Consider the following 18981-nt stretch of genomic DNA (forward strand, 5'->3'; position numbering starts at 1 on the left):
CAACAGAAAGAGTGAGCAAGGAAAAGTTAAGAATCAGATCGATTACGACAGAAGTAACATAATCGAGTGTTGAAGGCACAGACTGTCTGAACGTTCTTCGAACTGCTCACAAGCTGCAACAGCGCCTGATGGCCACGACATTTAATCAGTGCCCATTCTCTTACATCAAAACCATCGCCACACCATCCTCCTCCGATGCCCAACCTCCGCTGTCCAGCTGGGTGGGACTGCCCTCGCCTGGTTCCATTCCTATCGATCTAGTCGTAGCCAGAGAATCACCTGCAATGGCTTCTCGTCCCGCTCCCGCACCGTTACCTCTGGAGTCCCCACAGGATATATCCTTGGCCCCCTCCTATTTCTCATCTACATGGGCACCTATATCCTAATACAGGAAACTCTTTTTTATCCGGCACCGACGGGACCGGCGTGGTGCCGGTTGATCAAAAAGTCCGGATTACAGAGAGGTATACTTACCAAGGTACGAGAGCCCCGTACACGGCCACTTGTGCAGGAGTCCCGGTTACACGGCCACAGATCCAGGAACCCCGGTTACACGGCTACTAATATATAGTAAAACTTACCTGAACCTACTCCTGAATTTTGCTGGTTAAGAGAGATTTCCGGATATTTAGGTGCCGGTTAAAAGGGAGCTTCCTGGACCTCCTTATGTGGCTCGGCGTCAAGTTTTGTCTGATAACGCTCCAGTGAAGCGCCTTGGGACGTTTTACTACGTTAAAGGCGCTATATAAATGCAAGTTGTTGTGTGAACTCACTTCAAATAAAGCTATTTTATGTTCGACAATTTTATAAATAGAAAGTACTTAAGAAGGTAGTTAGAGCAATGATTAGTTGACACTTGTACACAAGATCTACCAGATCAATCACACTGGGCGTTATACAGCTTGTGTGTTCCTCCAACTCCACTTTTGAACACATCCCACTGAGAAATGTCCACTGTTTGCTCACCACGGTATTCGTATTGGTGATCGAGGAGGCCATAATCAGCTCTCCAGCATCTCCGTCGCATCCAGCAGCTGCATAAATAGTATGCAACTCTAGCGCGGTGTAGCGCTGTTGTAAAATACTGCATGCAACTCCCGCGTGATGGGGGCCTGATTGATAGACCTGTGCAAGGCGACTGCAGCCGAATTGCTCCTCTTACCTCACTGGCTGTGGGTTCCATTAGTGCGAACTTGTTTCGTTCAATGGTACATAACGTTTGACAGTAGCAGGCCCGGGAACATGCAGCTCGTGTGGCGATTTATTGAATCGTAGGTTACACAGATATATAAAATATGTTAGTTCAACGCCATGCGGGGCTTTCATTGAGTCAAATGAAGATGGATCTGAGGTCCTCTGACTTTAACACCATTAAACAGGACGATTGACATACTGAGGAGTTCAACATCACTGACAGCCAGGAAAACCACAAACACCTTGCCGTCCAGGTCAAATCAAGTTGCCAGGTAAGAATAACAGGAATAAGTTAAAAACAGATATAAATTTGAAGTATTATGGACGATAAACACACAGAATGGACTTTTGGTAGAGTTGCAGAGGTGAAAACCAGCCCAATTCTGTAACTGGGAGACTGTATGGTCTTTCTGAATGGCTGAATGGCTTTCAACATCTGCGATTATACTGACTTTGATGATTCTTAAATATGATTTCCCTAAATAGTAAGCTGCACAAACGGCATTAGACTGCATTATATTGCATGCACTGCATAATGCTGCGTACACTGCATTATGCTGCATGCACTGCATGTTGCATGCACTGCTTAATGTTGCATGCACTGCTTTATGCTGCACGCACTGCATTACATTGCACACAATGCATTATATTGCATGCACTGCCTTATGTTGCACGCACTGTATTATGCTGCGTACACTGCATTATGCTGCATGCACTGCATTATGCTGCATGCACTGCCTTATGCTGCACGCACTGGATTATGCTGCGCACTGGAATATGCTGCATACAGTGCATTATGCTGTACACACTATTATGCTGCATACAGTGCATTATGTTGCACGCATTGCTTTATGTTGCATGCACTGCTTTATGCAGCATGCACTGCTTTATGCTGCATGCACTGCTTATTGCTGCACGCACTGCTTTATGTTGCATGCATTGCATTATGCTGTATGCACTGCATTATGCTGCATGCACTGCATTATGCTGCGTACAGTGCATTATGCTGCACGCACTGCGTTATGCTGCGTACACTGCATTATGCTGCACACACTGCATTATGCTGCACGCACTGCGTTATGCTGCACGCACTGCATTATGCTGCGTACACTGCATTATTTATGCTGCACACTGCATTATGCTGCACGCACAGCTTTACGTTGCACGCACTGCATTATGCTGCATGCACTGCATTATGCGGCATGCACTGCTTTATGCTGCATGCACTGCTTATTGCTGCACGCACTGCTTTATGTTGCATGCATTGCATTATGCTGTATGCACTGCATTATGCTGCACGCACTGCATTATGCGGCACACACTGCATTATGCTGCGTACAGTGCATTATGCTGCACGCACTGCGTTATGCTGCGTACACTGCATTATGCTGCACACTGCATTATGCTGCACGCACAGCTTTACGTTGCACACACTGCATTATGCTGCAAGCACGACATTATGCTGCACGCACTGCTTTATGCTGCACACACTGGATTATGCTGCATGCACTGCATTATGCTGCATACAGTGCATTATGCTGCACACACTGCTTTATGTTGCAAGCACTGCATTATGCTGCATGCACTGCACTTTGCTGCATTCATTGCATTATACATGCTCTGCATTATGCGGCATGCACTGCGTTATGCATGCACTGCATTATGTTGCATGCACTGCTTTATGCTGCATGCACTCGATTATGCTGCAGGTACCGCATTACGCTGCATGCACTTCATTACGCAGCACGCACTGCTTTATGTTGCATATACAGTGCATTATGCTGCATACAGTGTATTATGCTGCATACAGTGCATTATGCTGTACACACTGCATTATGCTGCATACAGTGCATTATGCTGCTCGCACTGCTTTATGCTGCATACAGTGCATTATGCTGCATACAGTGCATTATGCTGCTCGCACTGCTTTATGCTGCATACAGTGCATTATGCTGCATACAGTGCATTATGCTGTACACACTGCATTATGCTGCATACAGTGCATTATGCTGCTCGCACTGCTTTATGCTGCATACAGTGCATTATGCTGCATGCCCTGCATTATGCTGCATGCACTGCATTATGCTGCACACACTGCATTATGCTGCACGCACTGCGTTATGCTGCACGCACTGCATTATGCTGCGTACACTGCATTATTTATGCTGCACACTACATTATGCTGCACGCACAGCTTTACGTTGCATGCACTACATTATGCTGCATGCATGACATTATGCTGCATGCATTGCTTTATGCTGCACACACTGGATTATGCTGCATGCACTGCATTATGCTGCATACAGTGCATTATGCTGCACGCACTGCTTTATGTTGCAAGCACTGCATTCTGCTGCATTCACTGCACTTTGCTGCATTCATTGCATTATACATGCTCTGCATTATGTGGCACACACTGCATTATGCTGCATGCACTGCGTTATGCACTGCATTATGCTGCATGCACTGCATTATGCTGCACGCACTGCTTTATGTTGCATGCACTGTTTTATGCTGCACGCACTGGATTATGCTGCAGGCACCGCATTACGCTGCATACACTTCATTATGCAGCACGCACTGCTTTATGCTGCATACAGTGCTTTATGCTGCATACAGTGCATTATGGTGTACACACTGCATTATGCTGCATACAGTGCATTATGCTGCATACAGTGCATTATGCTGCTCGCACTGCTTTATGCTGCATACAGTGCATTATGCTGCATACAGTGCATTATGCTGTACACACTGCATTATGCTGCATACAGTGCATTATGCTGAACACACTGCATTATGCTGCATACAGTGCATTATGCGGCATGCACTGCTTTATGCTGCACGCACTGCTTTATGCTGCATGCACGGGATTATGCTGCATACAGCGCATTATGCTGCATGCACTGCATTATGCTGCATGCACTGCATTATGTTGCACCCACTGCATTATGCTGCATACACTGCAATATGCTGCACACACTGCATTATGCTGCATGCACTGCAATATGCTGCATGCACTGCATTATACTGCATGATGTGGCACACAATGCATTATGCTTCATACAGCGCATTATGCTGCATGCCCTGCATTATGCGGCATGCACTGCTTTATGCTGCACGCACTGCTTATTGCTGCACGCACTGCTTTATGCTGCACGCACTGCATTATGCTGCACGCACTGCATTATGCTGTGTACAGTGCATTATGCTGCATGCACTGCATTATGCTGCGTACACTGCATTATGCGGCACACACTGCATTATGCTGCACGCACTGCATTATGCTGCGTACACTGCATTATTTATGCTGCACACTGCATTATGCTGCATGCACAGCTTTACGTTGCACGCACTGCATTATGCTGCATGCCCTGTATTATGCGGCATGCACTGCTTTATGCTGCATGCACTGCATTATGCTGCACGCACTGCATTATGCTGCGTACAGTGCATTATGCTGCACGCACTGTGTTATGTTGCGTACACTGCATTATGCTGCACACACTGCATTATGCTGCACGCACTGCGTTATGTTGCACGCACTGCATTATGCTGCGTACGCTGCATTATTTATGCTGCACACTGCATTATGCTGCACGCACAGCTTTACGTTGCACGCACTGCATTATGCTGCATGCACGGCATTATGCTACACACACTGCATTATGCTGCACGCACTGCATTATGCTGCTCGCACTGCATTATGCTCCATACAGTGCATTATGCTGCATGCACTGCTTTATGTTGCAAGCACTGCATTATGCTGCATGCACTGCATTACGCTGCAGACACTGCATTGTGCTGCACGCACTGCATTACGCTGCACACACTGCATTACGCTGCACACACTGCATTACGCTGCACACGCTGCATTATGCTGTATGCAATGCATGTTGCATTCACTGCTTTATACCACATAATATATACACTGCCTTACACTACACACTGCCTTATACTCATATTTACTCTTTCACTAAAATCGGTGAATTGAGTAAAATATCAACTGTTCTAAAGCTGTTAGCCAACCACTGTCCTCACACATCTCCTATCCACATGTCCAGCTCACTCCTACCTCAACTCCCATTTACATTACTGAGGCTAATCAGATTCTCAGCACTTGTGAAAGCACCTAATAAAAATCTCTCCAGTAGTTCAATCGAAAGCAATCCATCTTGTCACTGTAATTTCCTGCTCGTATCATTCACATATTAATAACCCTCACTCAATGACTGCAGGCAGCCTGAAGAAATAAACGGAACGGCATGAAATAGAAATGTGAAAAAAATATGAACTTGCATGGGTATTAACTCGAACACCATCATTCGCACAGCCAGTCACCATTACCATTGAGAAGGATGAACCCTATCAGCAACTTACTGCCTCCGACAGCTACCTTAATCACGTCTGTAATACTTAGACACTTGGTTCTTAGGAAGACGCACGAGGGGCGATTCCATGATCCGGTTTTCCCAATGGGGAGTCCTGGGGGACGGGGCGTCCAGATCTCCCAAGTTACGCTCTGTCCTGTGAGCAAACCTCTCCGTCAGAAGCGCTGGATCACAGAAGCTCCCCTCTGGTTATCTGACTGACGATATGTGCAAGAAAGGCACAAGGGAACTGTGACCTTACCTGAACGATCTGTTGAGTGCAAGGCATGAAAGGAAATTGGCAGCACAAGCTCCGTGACTCTACGCTGACACAATCTCATTTCGAATCAGTGCTGGTTAAGTGATTGGCAGCTCTGAAGAAATGAGTCAGTCCAACTCAGCAAAAAAAAATACTGGAGCGGTTAAGCAGACTGACTGCTCCCTGGGATAATGAGTAAACCGTACTAATCCACAGCAGCATTAATCCAGAAAGTAGTAGCACCATTTGATTATAAATCTTCTACGTAATGTATAGACATCAAAAGTAGGTGTGGTGCTCTGTCAAACAAAACAGAGCTAACTGAACTTGGCTTGCTTTATTCAGGGAGTGTTCAGAGTAGAGATTTTGTCTAACATGTTGAGTTGTTGTGATCTGGAACGCGCTGCCTGAAAGGGTGGTGGAAGCGGATTCAATAGTGACTTTCGAAAGGGAATTGGATAAATACTTGAAAAGGAAACATTTGCCAAGCTATTGGGAAAGAGCAGGGAAGTGGAACGCGTTGGATAGGTCTTTCAAAGAGCCGGCAGAGGGACGATGGGCCAAATGGCCTCCTTCTGTGCTGTCAGATTCTATGTGGAGTTTTCTATTCTACAACAAGCCAGAGCCAAACTGACAGGGAACAGATCCCAGACTCTGCTGTTACCACTGGTTCAGAACTTTGGTTCTCCTGCCAACCAGTGTTCCCTCTAATTTGTTTTTTTGGTGCGCGGTCCCTTTAAATTTGCTGCGCGGTGTCTTTTCCAGCCGCAGCAGCTGGTGAGCGGCCTGCGCGGGACCTCCCGATTGGTGCCCGGCCGCGCACCTTAGGGGGAACGTTGCTGCCAAACCCTCGGAGTAGCTGACACAAGGTGCAGTCTTTTAGTGGGACACGCTGCCTCTGTAATAACAACAGAAAGTGCTGGGAATACATTAAGCAGGTCAAATGAATCTGTAAACAGAAAAGACGAGCTGTTAACTCTCCAGCCTTCATCAGAACCTGTTCTGATCAGCCGCACACACCCAGAATGTCACAACCTGTCGTTTCCCTTCACAGACTTGGAGTTTTTCTGTATTGGTTTCAGATTTCCAGAATTTGCAGTTTTTCCTTTTTAATTCTCCTGTTGCCTCTGTCACAGCTTAGAGCTCTGTCCTGTTTAATTAACACGCACGCGGGCACACACACTGATCTCCTGTGGCATTCAACACATGGGGGAAAAATTGGGTTGCTTTGCGCCGCCTGTTAGCGCCCCCGGTTAGCAAAATTCAGCGGGAGGTTAGCGGCGGCGGTAGCCGGTAGCGCCCCACGGCGCTGCGCCATCCGGCAGTGACGTCATCGCCCTGCTTGTGCCCAGGCTGCAAACTTCGCTCACGCCCCCTGACGATATGTCCGGCAGGGTCAGGGTGTCGCGTTTGTGGCGACGCAAATTAAAGGGCAGGTGCCAGGCAGCCATTTTTTTTCTGGCCGCCTGCCAGCACCTGCCCCCTTTCCCCTCTTTTATTTGGGGTGCCAGCCGCGATCGCTTAGCCCAGCGCTTCTCTTGAGTGCCGGGCTGCTTTGCCGGCACCCCGCTCCCCGGTGGTCCAGCAGGACCTCGGTGCGTGCTGTGCTAGGCCCCTCCCCTTTAATCAGGGGAGAGAGGCCTGCAATACCGCAGCGCTACGTGCCGACGCGCTGTAGCACGTAGCGCTGCGATATGCACTGGGAGCGCTCCAGGAAGGAGGGGGAGTGCTTCCAGTAGGGCACTACCACTGAATTTACAGCGCAGGGGTGCTAATGTTTTCAGGGCGCTAAAAGTAGTGCCCCGGCAAAGTTAGCGCTCCAAAGGGGGTGCCACCGAATTTACCCCCCATAGAGTCAATGCTAAGGGTAACCTTCAGGTGAGGTGGGGTTAAAGTATGGGGGATAATTGGACCAGTGTGTGCCGATGTAATTCATTTGCTAATTCAAAGTACTCAGATAATGAAGCAGTCTGTGCCCGCATGCAGCAAGATCTGGACAACATCCAGGCTTGGGTTGCTAAGTGGCAAGTAACATTAATGCCACACAAGTGCCAAGCAATGACCATCTTCAACAGCAGAGAACCTAACCACCTGCTATTGACATTCAACGGGATTACCATCACTGAATTCCCCACTATCAACATCCTGGGGGTCACCATTGACTAGAAACTTAACTGGACCAGCCACATAAATAATTTGGCTACAAGAGCAGGTCAGAGGCTGGGTAGTCTGCAGCAAGTGAATCACCTCCTGACTCCCCAAAGCCTTTCCACCATCTACAAGGCACAAGTAAGGAGTGTGATGGAATACTCTCCACTTGCCTGGATGAGTGCAGCTGCAACAACACTCAAGAAGCTCGACACCATCCAGGACAAAGCAGCCCGCTTGATTGGCACCCCATCCACCACCTTAAACATTCACTCCCTCCACCACCGGCGCACCATGGCTGCAGTGTGTACCATCTACAAGATGCACTGCAGCAACTCGCCAAGGCTTCTTCGGCAGCACCTCCCAAACCCGCGACCTCCTCCCACCTAGAAAGACAAGGGCAGCAGGCGCATGGGAACACCACCACCTCCAAGTTCCCCTCCAAGTCACACACTATCTTGACTTGGAAATATATCGCCGTTCCTTCATCGTCGCTGGGTCAAAATCCCTCCCTAACAGCACTATGGGAGGACCTTCACCACACGGACTGCAGCGGTGCAAGAAGGAGGCTCACTATCACCTTCTCAAGGGCATTTAGGAATGGGCAATAAATGCTGGCTTTGCCAGCGACGCCCACATTCCATGAATGAATAAATAAAAAATTCTGTCCTTATATTTATGTAATATTTGATTTGATATTATCACCTATACTTTATTTTTTTTAATCTTCTGTCGGTGCACACTACTGGTCAATTTTTTCCATGATAAATTTCTATGTCTACATTTAAAATGGAAACAGCCTACGTAAAGTTGTCACGTTGTAATTACACCCTCACACCGTGTTAGAAATTTGTCAAGTAAAAGCGTCTCATCAAGGATACAAGTTGCAAAAATTACCAGAGAGAACGGGAGAAGTTTCAAGCCTTTTATTGTTTGAAAGAGATACCGCAAGTTAAATGATGTATTGTAATCTAGTCAGATCTGTTGTTTTCTTTAAATCTTGCTTTGTCATAAACTTGATTTGTATTATTTAGCCTGAGATAAACTTTTCAGAGTGTTACTTGTCTGTCAGTAGGAGAGACTGAGATGCGTGGTGATATCCCATACTTTTTCCAGGACACATATTGACCGTAAGCAAGCTGTGCATGCTGAGACTTTGAGTATATTCAAGGCTGAGATCGATAGATTTTTGGACTCTAGGGGAATCAAGGGACATGGAGATCAGGCGGGAATGTGGAGTTGAGGTCGATGATCAGTCATGATCTTATTGAATGGCAGGGCAGGCTCGAGGGGCTCCTGCTCCTATTCTTGTGTTCTTAAGTACATTGTTCACCCAGGTCACATTACAGCCGAGATTACTTTGTGCCTAAGACCACATCTGTATTAACAGGGAGCAAGCGTTTATCCATGGAAGCAGAGTTTCGCATTGGGTATGAGAAAAAGTACCTGGAGCAGCTTGAATCGTAACAATTGGGAGACAATCTCCCCACCAAATATCTGACCTCCACTACAGAGTTCTTCAATACCTACAGGGCTTGGCGGATAACTCTGGATTTTCTCATGTGTCACTGAGCCATTATCCACAAATATGGTGCATTTCACAGCTGAACTGACAAGTCTTTTCGACATTTACAACAGCTTTCTCAACTTGTCCTGCCACCTTCAAAGATTTGTGTATGTGAGCCCCCAGGTCTCTCTGTTCCTGCACCCACTTTTAAAACTGTACCATTTAGTTTATACTGCCTCTCCTCGTTCTTCCTTCCAAAATGCATCACTTCACACTTCTCTGCAGTAAATTTCATCTGCCATGTGTCTGCCCATTTCACCAGTCGATGAAACCATGAAGAATCTTACTCTCCTCCTCGCTGGTGGCTGCATTTCCGAGTTTTGTGTCATCTGCAAACTTTGAAATGATGCCCTGTATACCCAAGTCCAGGTCATTAATATATAATCAAAAAGAGCCGTGGTCTCCATACCAACCCCCGGGGGGGTACCACTGTATACCTCCCTCCAGTCTGAAAAATCACTCACTACTACCCTCTGCTTTCTTGCAAAGGAACCATACCCAAAAACACGAGGAAGCTAAATTGGCACAGCTTGGCACTCAATGTTGCTGATCACTTGGCTCACACAAGGCCAACGCCACAGCTTAAAAAGCGTTGCTCTTGTAGGAATGTCTAGTTCCTATCAAAAGACTGAGGTCCACTCAGGCGACGAGGTATAATGGAAACTAACAGAGTTTAACGGATAAATACAGGAGAACATCGAATGTAGGTCTAGTCAGTTCGGAGGCACAACGGGGACTGCTTGGGCGGTCCCGTGGCCGACGTCATGACGTCATCACGTTTTTCCCGCCGGTCGGGGATCACGTGATGAACAGCGTGACGTCATCGCGTTTACCCGCGCCCTTAAAGTGATCGCGCGCTGTACAGATAAACAGTGAAAACAAAGATACAGGCTTAGACTGTAGCTAACATGTTATTTAAAGGGAATTATATACAACTGATCGGAGTCCCTTAGTGGCTCCGCCACACTCTTACCTTTTCCTTTAAAAGATGGTTAGCATCTTATCACGGTAAGAATCCAGATAGAGACCGGTCCATTTATGTGAAAGTGTCGAAAAAGGCGTACTTCACTGGGCACTGGACTCTTGTTTATCCCTTTCAGCTTAGTATCATTTTCCGTATGATGATAGGAACTGGACCGTACCTCGGGGAAAGCCTGAAAAATGGTCAAATCTACAAGAAAACCTATGTAGTAAACTGGGTAACAGGTCTAGTCATTGTTAAAAGCTGCGCTTGTACGCATCAAGCTTTGAAAGTGATAGCCGGATATCTGACTTCAGACAAAAACACCTCTCTTTCTTATACGTCATATTCTTTGAAGTTCTTAACAGGCATGAAGCACAGCCCGTGAGTAATAGGCCTGCTTTTTCACAGGTGTTGCAGGAGTCTGTCAAGAACAAAGATCTTATAATAAAATATATATATATATAAAGCCAGAGTATACTCGAAATCACGCAGTGAGGCCATTTGGGGCCTCAGGGCTTGATTGTATTTTTGGCTTTCCTAAACACTGAATTATAAATTCCCCAGAACAGGATGCATCCTGAGATTAGATGATATTATTTGACAAATCTAATCACAATTTGGGAACATGATCTAATCCAGCCAGTATAGCAGCCATGTCGTGTACCATCTTGCACATAAAGCTGGTGTACTACATACATTAAATCACCATAAACACACAGCTATTTTGAAGGCAATAATCGCCACAAACATACAGCCAACAGTATATACTGGATTACCATAAACAGACAGCCTTTTTTCTTTAGCTCAGGTTTTCACTTATTTCAATCCCTTCAAACAGCAACAACTGTCTCCGGTTCCATGGTTACCTGACTGTTGGCGAGAGGTGAGTCTACCACAGAGCCTGCACACATCAGATGCTAACATCTGGCTGGTGCTGATTTACTGTTAGATTAGGAAAATAAAGCTGTCAAGATGTTCAATTTTCCAGTCCAATCTCAGAAAGAACATGGTTTCAGCCAATGCATCGCTTTGTGCAGCTGAATTAACACTCGAAGGACTACAGTCATGTAAACATAACTGATGAATAAAACAAGGCTCAAAGCTTCGGGTACCATTAGTGTATGGATAGACCCATGTCCCAAGCGTTTTACTTTTAAGAACATAAGAAATAGGAGCAGGAGTACCCCATTCGGCCCTTTGAGCCTGCTCCGCCATTCAATAAGATCATGGCTGATCTTCTACTTCAACTCCACTTTCCCGCACTATCGCCATATCCCTTGATTCCCTTAATATCCAAAAATCTATCAATCTCTGTCTTGAATATACTCAATGACTGAGCCTTCACAGCCCTCTGGGGTAGAGAATTTCACCCTCTGAGTGAAGAAATTTCTCCTCATCTCAGTCCTACATGGCCGACCCCTTATTCTGAGACTGTGAGCCCTGGTTCTAGACTCCCCGGCCAGGGGGAAACATCCTCTCAGCATCTACCCTGTCAAGACCCTTAAGAATTTTATATGCTTCAACGGGATCACCTCTCATTCTTCTCAACTCTAAAAATTATCCTTCCCGGTCTCCCACATGACAGGCAGGGATACTCACCACTATACTAACTCATCCCTATCAGCATCTCTACTGGCTGCCATTTTAGTGAACATATGGGAACTGACTACAGGACATTCACAATGCCATGTGGGGTATTTCCAGACACAGCACAAGTGATTTTTCCCCTCTGTGGTTTTTTTCTGGTCGAGAGAGCTCTTTTCCCAAGTCTCTTCCAAAGCTGCTCTCAAACCAGCTGCCTTTGTCCACGAATATTCCTGATTGACTTGACTTCTGATTTTCCCTCCTCCGCAGCTTGGTTCAGCCTCAATCACCCCCAGGGTACGGGGTGCTACCAATATTTTGTTCTCTGCTCTGTTCGCACCCTCACTGTCGAACAATCTGAGTAGGACAGGCCAAAATAAAGATGCACCTTGTCCTTTCAGGATTCCATCCAAAGGTGCATTCATTTGGAATATTAAAGGAGCATTTTTAGAGAGGTACATGTTCATTCTGTATGAGTAATAGAAAGATATGCTGAAAGGCTGAGAGGAGGTGGATAGAATGGGAGGAGACTCGTGTGGAGTATAAGCACCAGCACAGGCTGGTTGGGCCGAATGGCCTGTTGCTGTGCTGTATATTGTATGTAATTCTATGAAATACAGTAGAATACTGCACCACCTGCCTGCTATATATTCTCCCCTCACTGCTCTCCCCCACCCCCCACAAACGTAATGACTCCTCGCTAGGTACGGTTCTACCAACACTGGGTGTCCTCTGGTACCTTATCCAAAAGGGCATTATTCAAGTGGGAGTCTTGATAGTGCATGGCAGCAAGCTATATAATTGCAAGGAACATCACGGCCACAGCAGAACTTACCCTCAACTAATGTCTGCACACTGCCACAGAAGATCATTGCCTGGCGCTTAGGAACAGAAACCCTGCCTGTTTTGCACCTCCCTAATCCAGAGGCACTTTGGTCAGTTGTAATGTCCCCTTGTGCTCAAGTCTCAAGTCCCACTCCAGAGGCCTGAGCACAATAATCTGGGCTGACACTCCAGTGCAGTACTGAGGGAGTGCTGCACTGTCAGAGGTGCCTTCTTTCGGATGAGACGTTAAACCGAGGCCCCGTCTGCTCTCTCAAGTGGACGTAAAAGATCCCATGGCGCTATTTTGAAGAAGAGCAAGGGAATTATCCCTGGTGTCCTGGACAATATTTATCCCTCAACCAACATCACTAAAACAGATGAGAATTTGAATTCTGTTTACAAAAAAATCTGGAGATAAAAAAACTGGTTATCAGCAAAAGTGTCCACAAAGCTATCGGATTGTCACATAAACCCAACTGGTTCACTCATGTCCTTCAGGGAAGGAAACCTGCCATCCTTACCCGATCTGGCCTATATGTAACTCCAGTTCCACACCAACAACAACAACAACTTTCATTTATATAACGCCTTTAACGTAGTAAAATGTCCCAAGGCGCTTCACAGGAGTATTATAAGACAAAAAAGTTAACACCATTGTGGTTGACTCTTAAATGCTCTGAAGTGGCCCAGCAAGGCACTCAGTTAAATCAACCGCCACGAAGAATCTTCTCCTTCTTAGGCAGTCCCTCGGAACCGAGGATGACTTGCTTCCACATTAACAAAATGAGTTCTCAGGTGACTGATGAGTCCAATGCGGGACCTACAGTCTCTGTCACAGGTGGGGCAGACGGTGGTTGAAGGGGCGGGTGGGTGGGGTGCTTGGGTTGACGTGCGCTGCTTGCGCTGCTTGCGCTTGGCTTCCGCTTGCTCCCAACAAAGAGACGCGAGGTGTTCGCCGCCTTCCCGGATGCTTCTTCTCCACTTTGTGCGGTCTTGAGCCAGGGATTCCCAGGTGCCGGTGGGGATGCTGCACTTTTTCAAGGAGGCTTTGAGGGTGTCCTTGAAGCGTTTCCTCTGCCCACCTGGGGCTCTCTTGCCGTGCCGGAGCTCCGAGTAGAGCGCTTGTTTTGGGAGTTTCGTATCGGGCATGCGGACGATGTGGCCCATTCATCGGAGCTGATTGAGCGTGGTCAAAGCTTCGATGCTGGGGATGTTGGCCTGAGCAAGAACACTGACATTGGTGCGCCTATCCTGCCAATGAATTTGCAGGATCTTGCGGAGGCAGCGTTGGTGGTACCTCTCCAGTGCTTTGAGGTGCCTGCTGTACATGGTCCATGTCTCTGAGGCATACAGAAGGGCGGGTATCACTGCTGCTCTGTAGACCATGAGCTTAGTGCCGGGTTTGAGGTCCTGGTCTTCAAACACTCTTTTCCTCAGGCGACTGAAGGCTGCACTGGCACACTGAAGGCGGTGTTGGACTTCGTCATCGACATCTGCCCTTGTTGACAGTAGGCTCCCGAGGTATGGAGAGTAGTCCACGTTGTCCAAGGCCTTGTCGTGGATTTTGATAATCGGGGGACAGTACTGTGTGGCGGGGGCAGGTTGGTAGAGGACCTTTGTCTTATGGATGTTTAGTGTAAGGCCCATGCTCTCGTACACTTCGGTGAAGTTGTTGACGATGGTTTGGAGTTCGACCTCCGAGTGAGCGCAGACGCAAGCGTCGCCTGCATACTGTAATTCGACGACAGAGGATGGGACGACCTTGGATCTGGACTGGAGGCAACGGAGGTTGAACAGTTTCCCGTTTGTTCTGTAAATTAGCTCCACTCCAACGGGGAGCTTGCTGAGGATGAGATGGAGCATTGCAGCAAGGTAGATCGAGAAGAGCGTTGGTGCGATGACACAGCCTTGCTTGACCCCAGTTCGTACATGTATTGGGTCTGTGGTGGAACCGTTGGTCAGGATCACGGCTTGCATGTCGTCGTGAAGCAGGCGGAGGATGGTGACAAACTTTTGAGGGCAGCCGAATTTAAGGAGGACACTCCATAATCCCTCACGGTTGACAGTGTCGAAGGCCTTTGTGAGATCAAAGAAGGCCATGTACAGCGGTTGGTGCTGTTCCCTGCATTTCTCTTGTAATTGACGTGCGGTGAAGATCATGTCCATTGTGCCCCTTAATGGGCGGAATCCGCATTGCGACTCTGGGAGGAGCTCTTTGGCCACTGGGAGAAGGTGATTGAGGAGGATTCTTGCGATGACTTTCCCTGTGGCAGACAGCAAGGAAACTCCTCTGTAATTACCGCAATCGGACTTGTCACCTTTCTTGAAGATGGTCACAATTACGAAGAATACCACATGCAGTGCAGCGGCTCAAGAAGATTTACCCACCATTGCCTTCTCAGGGCAACTAGGGGATCACAGAAATCACAGAAACCCCACAGTGCAGATAGAGGCCATTTCGGCCCATCGAGCCTGCACCGACACATATCCCACCCGATCCCCGTAACCCCTACACCAACACATATCCCACCCTATCCCCGTAACCCCACGTATTTAATCCCCCTAACACTAAGGGTCAATTTATCATAGCCAATCAACCTAACCCGCACATCTTTGGACTGTGGGAGGAAACCGGAGCACCCGGAAGAAACCCACGCAAACACGGGGAGAATGTGCAAACTCCACACAGACAGTCACCCGAGGCCGGATTCGAACCCGGGTCCCTGGCGCTGTGAGGCAACAGTGCTAACCACTATGCCACCGTGCTGGGCAACAAATGCTGGCCTTGCCACGACGCCTACATCCCGAGAATGAATAAAAAAATATAAAATTGCATTCCTCTCCTTCTAACATTCTAACCTTACCTTGTGTCAGATGGTTTTAAATGCGGAGCTGTAGGAATCAGTTGCAAAGGGACATGTCTCTCATAGACCAAACTCTCAATTTAACAGTATCAGGTTGATGTTTGGATCCAGAACTGAACTGAAACTTATTTTCAGATTCATCAATGTGAAACTGGACCATCAGAAAGTACAAGCTTGTGATAAACCAGCAAGTAAATGCAGTGTGCGGGTCACTCAACTCATTCACTCCCTGCCTGTAATTAGTTGATTCTCGCCCTTCTTCCCCTCCCCCCTTTCCTCTTTATTGTTTTTCTCAATTTACTAAAATGCCTGTTTATCTTTGGTCTTCATTCCTGATGTAGGGTGCACATTCAAAGCCTGCTTTATCCCTTCACGGGTGCTGACTGATTAGCAGTGCATCTCCAGCCTGGTCTGTTTTTATTTGAAATAGATAATGCGTGACATACAGTCGGGAAAGTTCCCACTTACGATTGGTGCATGATATGTGCTGAGTTATGTTCATCTTAGCTAGGGCAGCGGCCATTGCAATATTGACCTCTGTTCCAAGACTGGAGAGAGAAGATGGAAAAGAAATCTGAGTTCTGTTCCTGATAACTATCCAGAGAGTCCTGCTGGACATTACATGTGTGTGTACGGGTGGACAAGACTGGCCTTGACTGTGATGTCGGCCACCGTCAAAATAGCCTGTCAACACTCAATGTCTAGGTTCCCACATAAAGAACGGCCACTCGGATGGCACCTGTGCCATATCTCAGCACAGGTCAGGAGAGGAGGGGGGAAAAAACAGGAAACAACAAAAGAAACGAACATTTTCCTGACTCTTGACAGGAAGTCATGTTCAGCAGGCATCAACACAAGAGCAAAGGATGGTGGGTTTAAGTCCCTGCCAATGAAAGATAAACGGAGCATCACCTGGACATTGAAGTGCTCCCAACTGGACCAGCCACATAAATACTGTGGCAACAAGAGCAGGTCAGAGGCTGGGTATTCTGCGGTGAGTGTCTCACCTCCTGACTCCCCAAAGCCTTTCCACCATCTACAAGGCACAAGTCAGGAGTGTGATGGAATACTCTCCACTTGCCTGGATGAGTGCAGCTCCAACAACACTCAAGAAGCTCGACATCATTCAGGACAAAACAGCCCGCTTGATTGGCACCCCATCCACCACCTTAAACATTCACTCCCTCCACCACCGGCGTACCGTGGCTGCAGCGTGTACCATCTACAAGATGCATTGCAGCAACTCGCCAAGGCTTCTTCGGCAGCACCTCCCAAACCCGCGACCTCTACCACCAAAAGGACAAGGACAGCAGGCACATGGGAACACCACCACCTCCAAGTTACCCTCCAAGTCACACATCATCCTGACTTAGAAGTATATCGTCGTTCCTTCATCGTCGCTGGGTCAAAATCCTGGAACTCCCTCCCTAGCAGCACTGTGGGAGTACCTTTGCCACACAGACTGCAGCAGTTCAAGAAGGCGGCTCACCACCACCTTCTCAGGGGCAACTAGGGATGGGCAATAAATGCTGGCCTTGCCAGTGACACCCACATCTCATAATCGAATTTTAAAAATTTTTTTGAGGGAGAGTGAAGAAGGTCTCTTTGAACCACCGCTCCTGTTGGCCAAGCTTTGACTGTATTATATGTACGTGTGTGGCTCAATGCGTCGTACCTTCCTAACTCAAGGAGGGTGCATTGTGGTAAGAAGCCCACGGCTGGGGGGTGGGGGGGCGGTGGCGGGGGCGATGGGGAACAAAGGATAATGAAGAGAAATGATAAATAGGTTGAAATGCGAAGAAAACAGAATTCCTGTGCAGATGTCCCTGTGTATTGTTGCACAGATGGAGCACCGGACTCCTCAAATACTTGGGAAAGTCTCAGCGAGATCAGAATTAAAACTCCTGGGCCACTTTCAATCCAATCCAAGTCGACAGAAACATCAATTAAGAGATGTCGCAATGCAGAGGACAAGTGGTTTCCATTACAATTAACTTCAAATTTTGAAATGAAACTGGCTGCATCTTAATGCATCTGTCGCAATCACTTCATTGATTCAGCGCCAACACCAAGGGAAAAAAATCATGCTCACAGAGACTGCTTATTGACGTGAGCTTATAGTGTATTATTTATCAATCAGTCTCAGCGTGCACTCTGATGGTTGTGCTCAATTTAAACATCATTTCACCGTGTATTTTAAACAGCCCCAAAACAGTCCTGCCTGTTGTTGCAACACTGCCTCATTCTGCCATTTAAGACATGGACTTAATGTTAGTCATTCCGAGGTATCTCACATCAAATTGGTTCCAGGCTCATTCAGTAAAGCCTTTGAGTAGTCAGCTCTATTGCAGCTTAAGTATTAAAATGTGCCAGTCACTAGATCCCATTCCATCTAATCAGCAAGTAGAAAATGATCTACTTTACCATCCCTCATAATTACCGTGCCAATTAAAGAGCATCTGTGAAAACAAATATACTTTTATTTCTCTCTTCATAGAATTACATAGAATTTACAGCACAGAAACAGGCCATTCGGCCCAACTGATCCATCCAGGTGTTTGTGCTACTTTCACTCCTCTTCATCTAACCCTAGCAGCAAATCCTTCCACAGGAAACTTTGGTTTATCCGGAGGTTAACTGTCCGGAATGCTCGATCCACCGGCAAAATTCAGGAGTCGGTTCAGTAAGTTTTTTTTCTTTTCGTTGCTTTTTTTTCACCAGTCAGGCTCTGCCAGGTCTAGCTAAAGCTGTTGCTTAGCTACAGAGACGCTTGCAAGCTACGGCCGACTGTTTAGAAGCTGTTGCTAAGGGTTTGTTGCTAGATACGGAGCTCCAAAAGCTCCGTATGTTTCAACATTAGCGCTGGTTTGTCCGGCAGTTTTGATGGGACGGCAACAGCTCGGTCCCGTCGGTGCCGGATATCACAAAGTTTCCTGTAATTGCTTTATCCTTCATGTGTTCATCCAGCTGCCCCTTAAATGTATCACTGCTATTCGCCTCAACTATTCCATGTGGTAGCGAGTTCCACATTCTCACCACTCTCTGAGTAAAGAAGTTCCTCCTGATTTCCCTATTGGATTTATTAGTGACTATCTTATATTTAAAGCCCCTAGTTCTGGTCTCCCCCACAAGTGGAAACATCTTCTCTATGTCAACCCTATCAAACCCTTTCAGAATCTTAAAGACCTCCATCAGGTCACCCCTCAGCC

At 47.1% G+C, this 18981-nt stretch overlaps 1 protein-coding gene across 3 annotated transcripts in view; it reads right to left on the minus strand.

Moving 5' to 3' along the window:
- sema4ba (sema domain, immunoglobulin domain (Ig), transmembrane domain (TM) and short cytoplasmic domain, (semaphorin) 4Ba) overlaps nt 1-18981 on the minus strand; it is a 453543-nt gene that overhangs the window by 146424 nt on the left and 288138 nt on the right. The gene's annotated exons all lie outside the window — the stretch shown is intronic.

The sequence above is a fragment of the Somniosus microcephalus genome, chromosome 27 (genome assembly GCF_052327205.1).
Source record: "Somniosus microcephalus isolate GS21.2 chromosome 27, FLI_Smic_1.0, whole genome shotgun sequence".
Classification (NCBI taxonomy): Eukaryota; Metazoa; Chordata; class Chondrichthyes; order Squaliformes; family Somniosidae; genus Somniosus; species Somniosus microcephalus.